Source organism: Oryctolagus cuniculus, chromosome 4 (assembly GCF_964237555.1).
Source record: "Oryctolagus cuniculus chromosome 4, mOryCun1.1, whole genome shotgun sequence".
In the NCBI taxonomy this organism is placed as follows: domain Eukaryota; kingdom Metazoa; phylum Chordata; class Mammalia; order Lagomorpha; family Leporidae; genus Oryctolagus; species Oryctolagus cuniculus.
In genome coordinates this window covers 29,360,322-29,366,295 of record NC_091435.1, presented here as the reverse complement: position 1 = coordinate 29,366,295, position 5,974 = coordinate 29,360,322, and the positions used below count along the sequence as shown (strand labels likewise).

At 41.6% G+C, this 5,974-nt stretch overlaps 1 pseudogene; it reads left to right on the top strand.

The window, feature by feature from the left end:
• The first annotated feature begins 5,082 nt into the window (after nt 1–5,082).
• LOC127482836 (microtubule-associated proteins 1A/1B light chain 3 beta 2-like) lies at nt 5,083–5,389 on the top strand (annotated as a pseudogene).
• The last annotated feature ends 585 nt before the right edge of the window (nt 5,390–5,974 follow it).

Here is a 5,974-nt window from a genome sequence, read left to right as displayed (position 1 = left end):
TTTTTATAGAATAACTTCCTCCTATGTCTGAGACCACTGGCCTCCTTCCTTGAGGGCAGACTTCTGTTTAGTGGGTGCCTCTTGTGAAAGTAAGCCCTGTTTTAAGCTACAGGAAGAACACATGACTCAGTGAGAAATGGCTTGGCTCTTATGAAGATTGCTGCAGTCTAGTAAGGGGAACTTCTTTATTTCAAATCTGAGAAAAGAGGGATAAATATGAATACAAGGACATCATCTGCATCAAGTTCTGCTGCAGTAACTTAAAGAAGAAAGCAGGTTCTTTTTCTCACAGGACAAGCATCACCAAGGGCAGAATCGAGCTAGCATAACTTCTTCTCTACTAATTCTGCAAGAACACTGACTCGTCTGGCTTCCATTTGTTGTTACTGTGAGATCACGGCCAGCTTTGTAATTTGTGGTGTTCGGTGAAAAATGAAAGTGGTGGCAGCAGGGTTAGTTCAAACATTAAGAATCTCAAGATGGTGACTGCAGAGCATTGTATTATAGGGCAGGGCTGTAGGGCAGTGTGTATATACACACACACACACACACTATATAGGGCAGTACTATAAGGCAGGGCTGTGTGTAGCTGCACAGTGTACACCCATGAAGCTGGACCTTTATCTTCATTGTTGTGAAATGGTTCCCGATATACTCTGTTTCTGGGCAGTGAAATAAGAAAGGTGATTGGAAAAGGTATGTACTGAGTCTGGTCCTATTTGTTAGGATTAAAATAGCTTTCCCAGAAACACTAACCAGTAAATGTCCATTTATATTTCATTAGCCAGAAATGAATCATATGTCAACTCCTAGCTGCAAAGCATCTGGGGAAATAAGTTTTCGTACCTGAGTATTTTCCTGTTTCAAAAAAAAAAACAAACAAACTGGGATTTAGAAGGAAGGAGAGAGAAAGAAGCTATTGGGTGGGCAATTAGTAGACATGATATTAATGCTAGCACTTTCTGTTTTCATTTATCTGATACTATGAAACATCCTCTCCCAAATGTATTGACTTAATGACAACATTTAGTTTACTCACAGGAATCAGCAAGGTGGAGTCTCTACTGTACTCTGCATCAACTAGAGTGTCTCAAGGCTGAAGGCTAGAATCATTCACAGTCTTAATTACTCAAATGTCAATATGTTGATTTTGGCTATTACCTGGTTCCTCTACTGGAGTGGTGGCTGGAATTTTCTCACAAGGCTTTTCCTTATACTGCCTGGCTTCCTCACAGAATGATGTCTGCATTGCCTTTTATGACTTAGCCTGGGAAGTCACATGGTATCACTACTGCTTAATATTAGCCCTCTTCAATTCAAGAGGAGTAGACCTAGACTCTACCCATTCACAGTGACAACATCATGTTGTAAGAATACATAAGATGGACTATATTGGTGCTGGTACCTTTGGAAGATGTAATTTGCACATAATTGCTCACCTGTCCATATGCTAATATTTGAACACAGTTATTTCATTCCTACCAGCGTCAGTCAGGGCATCATTTTTCCTCTCTCTCTTTCTTCACCACATTTTTCTGGAAAGAAAAATTGAACCATGCTGCTTGTCTATGTAAAATGTTTTAATGCTTATGCTTCCCATTATAACTCAAATACAAAAAAAATCTTTTTGCTATGGTTTATGAGGCCTGGTCTCTCTCTCTCTCTCTCTCTTCTCTCTCTCTCTTTCTCTGTCTCTCTCCCCCCCCCAATTTTATCTCATTTTCTTGCTGTGCTTCTGCTGAAGGACATGTTAATTCTGTGATCATATCAGTTTTTATTCTTCTAGCCTTTGTGCATGTTTTGTCCCTTCACGAGACACTTAGCCTTTAATGCATTGATGGGCCAGCCCCTACTCCTTCTATCCTTCTTAGAGGGCCTTTAAATAGCTGATCAACTAAGATTCTATATATAAAAATTTATTTTTAGTCAGTTATTGTTTATTTTACCCTCTGAAATGAAACTTTGAAGTTGCAGAAACATCACCAGTTTGGTCCACTGTATGTATGCTAGTACTGTGCTTGACATTTTATCAGGATCTGATGTTAGGTACTACTATCATTCCCATTTACTGATAGGAACTGAAGTCCCATGTTCAGAGAGCTTGATCGGAAGAGGAGCAGCCGAGACTAGAACCAGCACCCATATGGGTTGCCGGTGCTTCAGGCCATGGCTTTAACCCACTGCGCCACAGTGCCGGCCCCAGTTGGAGTTTTTGATCAGAGAGAAGAATAGAAAGAAGTTAGAGAAAATGACCAAGGACAGACCCTTAGAGCAATGCTTTTCAAGCTGTGTGTGGACACAGATCACTTGAGCATGTTATTAAATGCAGATTCTGATTCAGTTGACCTAAGATGGGGCATGAAATACTGATCACAACAGTATTTTTGGTCTATGGCCATACTGACTAATAAGCCCTCCAGCCTAAAGTACTGAGGTATGACTAGAACATTCAGAGCCAAAACAGTCTGAGACACAGAAAGGGAGATAGGGTGAGAGAGATAGAGATAGAGATACGGATACAGATACAGAGTTAAGGTGGGGGGAGAAGAAAGGACAGAAAACAGTGAAATGGGAAGTGCAGTATACTAAATAAATAGAACAAAGTTTCAAAAAAAGAGAGATCTTTAGTGTGGGGAGCAACTCGGACTAGACTGTTACTGGAATTAAGACTTATTCTATGCATCTGCTCTCCCACAATATGGCGCTGAGAAGGGAGTAACAACTTCTACGCAGCTGCCTCTCGCCAACTTGAGTGATGACCTGCAGAAGCTGATCCTGCTCCTGATTGGAGGAGAGCAGCATACTCGGCATGTGGGTAGCAGAGTTGGGATTGGTGGAAGAGGACTATAAAGGAGGAGAGAGACAACATGCACTGGGAACATCTATCTGAAAGAACACCTGAGCAGCCCCCGAGAGAGCTGGCCGGCGGTGTGCCGCTCCCCCGCGGAAGTGGGGAAAGTGGCAGGGGGAACCGCCCTTCCACGGAGGTGGAAGGGACGGTAACCAACCCGGGAAGAACCAGCAGCAAACCCGGGAAGGGCTGAGCAGACGAAAGAACAGCGCAGGGTCCTGTGTCGTTCCTCCACGAAGAGGGGGAGCGACATAATGGTGCCGTGACTCGGATAAGAAGCCTAGGCAGGGTTTAGTGTCGTTCCTCCACGAAGAGGGGGAGCGACACTTAGTGTAAGGACAGTGAATAATACTGTGGATTTTGGCAATTAAAACAAAATATAAAAAGAGAATAAGTGAATGAATGGTAGAGTTCAGATCATATATAGCATGTAGAAAAACTCATCAGTATTGTAAACCAGCCAATGGAAAAATTCAACAGAGAAAGAAAAATATATATGGTGCTTGGTAGCTTAATTAGATTATCATCTTAAAGGAAAGATTGCTTTTAGGATCTGAACGACCCAAGCTTTTAATATAAAAGAGAAGAGACAGCAGGGAAGAAATGCCTGGAGAAAGGAGAGGCACACAGAATGTGCACCAGAGTACAAAAGCGGAGGTTAAATCTAATCACAGACAAAATTTAGAAGAAAAAATTGTAAAGAGGATAGATGAAACTACAGAGATGATTTCAAATAGAAGAGAGGCTTGGGAATAGATAGCATCAAGTTCGAATGATTTAATTGACAGTGAAAAGGCAGGTGATTCAAGCAGTAAAAATATCTGCAGCAGGCAATCTGGATGACATGATAAGAAACAAAGAAGGTGAAATAAGGATGGCCATGCAATACAAGGACATGTTGAGATTATATAGCATGAATGCATAGTGATGCCAACTGGCACCATTAAGCAATGTTCTCAATCAATGTGAAGCAGCTTACAGACAGAATAGAAGACGTATGAGTTTATATGGGTGTTGGGAAATGAGCATGTGGGTCCACATGAAGGTCATGCTTATCACGATTTGCTATCTTTGAGAATTGCCTTAAGGTTAGGAAAAGAGCCAAATGAAGTCAGGAGAGTGGGATGAATCATTGGGTCAAATCAACATGATGCAGAGGAATGAGAAACACACAGAGCCAGGAGACCTGGGTTGCAATCCTTCCTCTGCTCTTTAAATGGTTATCTCACTTAGTTCCTTCATTTTTTTATTTTTATTTTTTTAACTTTTTTTAAGATTTATTTTATTTATTATTTGAAAGTCAGAGTCAGAGTTACACAGAGAGAGAAGGAGAGGCAGAGAGAGAGAGAGAGAGAGAGAGAGAGAGAGAGGTCTTCTGCCCGCTGGTTTACTCCCCAGTTGGCTGCAACAGCTGGAGCTGTGCTGATCTGAAGCCAGGAGCCAGGATCTTCCTCTGGTCTTCCCATGTGGGTGCAGGGGCCCAAGGGCTTGGGCCATCTTCCACTGCTGTCCCAGGCCATAGCAGAAAGCTGGATCGGAAGTGGAGCATAGGACTCGAACTGGCGCCCATATGGGATGTCGGCACTGCCAGCAGCGGCTTTACCCTTTATGCCACAGTGCTGGCCCAGGTTCCTTCATCTTTATAACAAAGGTATTGAAACAAAGCAGTCCACAACCTTGGCTATATGTAAATTGCCTGTGGAAATTCAAATAATTTTGTTCCTGGTCCCTATCTTCTATGGTTTAAATATTATTTGCCTCAGAAACTCATGTTGGAATTTAATGTCCTTATGAGATATTAAGAAGATGGAAACAATCTGAGAATGGACTTTAGAGACTGGGAGACGATTAGCACTAAAGTTGTCAAGTAGAATCCCCATTATTGAATACTAAGTGACTTTTTAGGAAGGGGGAAAGAAACAACACATGGTTATTCCTCCTGTCTCTCAACATGTGATGTCCTGTGCCACTGGGCAGCAAGATGCAACCCTTTGACCTTGGACCAGAATTGTGACCCAAAACAACCTCTCTCTCTCTCTTTCTTTCTCTGTCTCTACAGTAACAGTATCTTAGTACATGCAGGTTGCTATACCAAAATACCATAAACTGGATGTCTTATAAAAAAGAGAAGCATTTCTCCTTTTTTTAAACTTTATTTTTAAGGTCTGGATCCCTGGTTATTCCCAGAGCCCATGGGGCCCTCCGTCCATTGCTGCACAGCTTCCACCATCATGCAGTCAGAGATTTTCAAGCAGGACCACACCCTTGAACAAAGAGGAGAAGATGTATTACTTCCCGAGAGCAGTATCCTACCAAAATTCCGATGATAATAGAACCCTAGGAGGGTGAGAAGCAGTTTCCCGTCATGGGTAAAACTAAATTCCTTGTACCTAATCAGATGAACATGAGTGAACTCAAAATAATTAGGAAATTCTTACAGCCAATGCCAATCAGAGTAAGAAGGATAAAGATGGATTCCTATATATGGTGTGCACCTCACAGGAAATGTTTGGCATGAAATTGTCAGTGTATGGTTAAAACAATGCATCTGTTCTAGAATTTTTTAAATCCTTACCAAAAAAAAAAGGATATTACCAACTGAGATTGATCAGTTCATCTAGTTATAGATCATACAAATAGTTGTGTTCCCACCTAGGAGAACCCACTCTAAAGAAGCTGGTCATTCTTCCTTTGTCTGTAACTCTATGCCAGGAGGTGACAGTCACTTGGAACTTCATTGCCACTTCTAAACCTTACTCTCCTATCTTATCTAGAAAGCCCTCATTCATTGAGTATAAGATACCCAAGTTTAATACACTTTGCTCTTTCTTAACTAACTACTTATTGAGGACATTGATAAGTAGTGCTTCATGAAAAAAAATATGAAATGAGAGTGAGAATTTGGCATAGCAGTTAAGACACTTTTTAGGATGTCTGTATCCCATATTGGTGTGCTTGGATTTGAGTCCTGGCTCTATTTCCAATTCAAGGTTCCTGCTAAAGGAGATTCTGGGAGGCAACAGATGAAGGCAGAAGTATTTGTGTCCCAACCACCCATATATGAGACCTGGATTAAGTTCTGGTCTCCTGACTTCAGTCTAGTCCAGCCCTGGTTACTGAGCA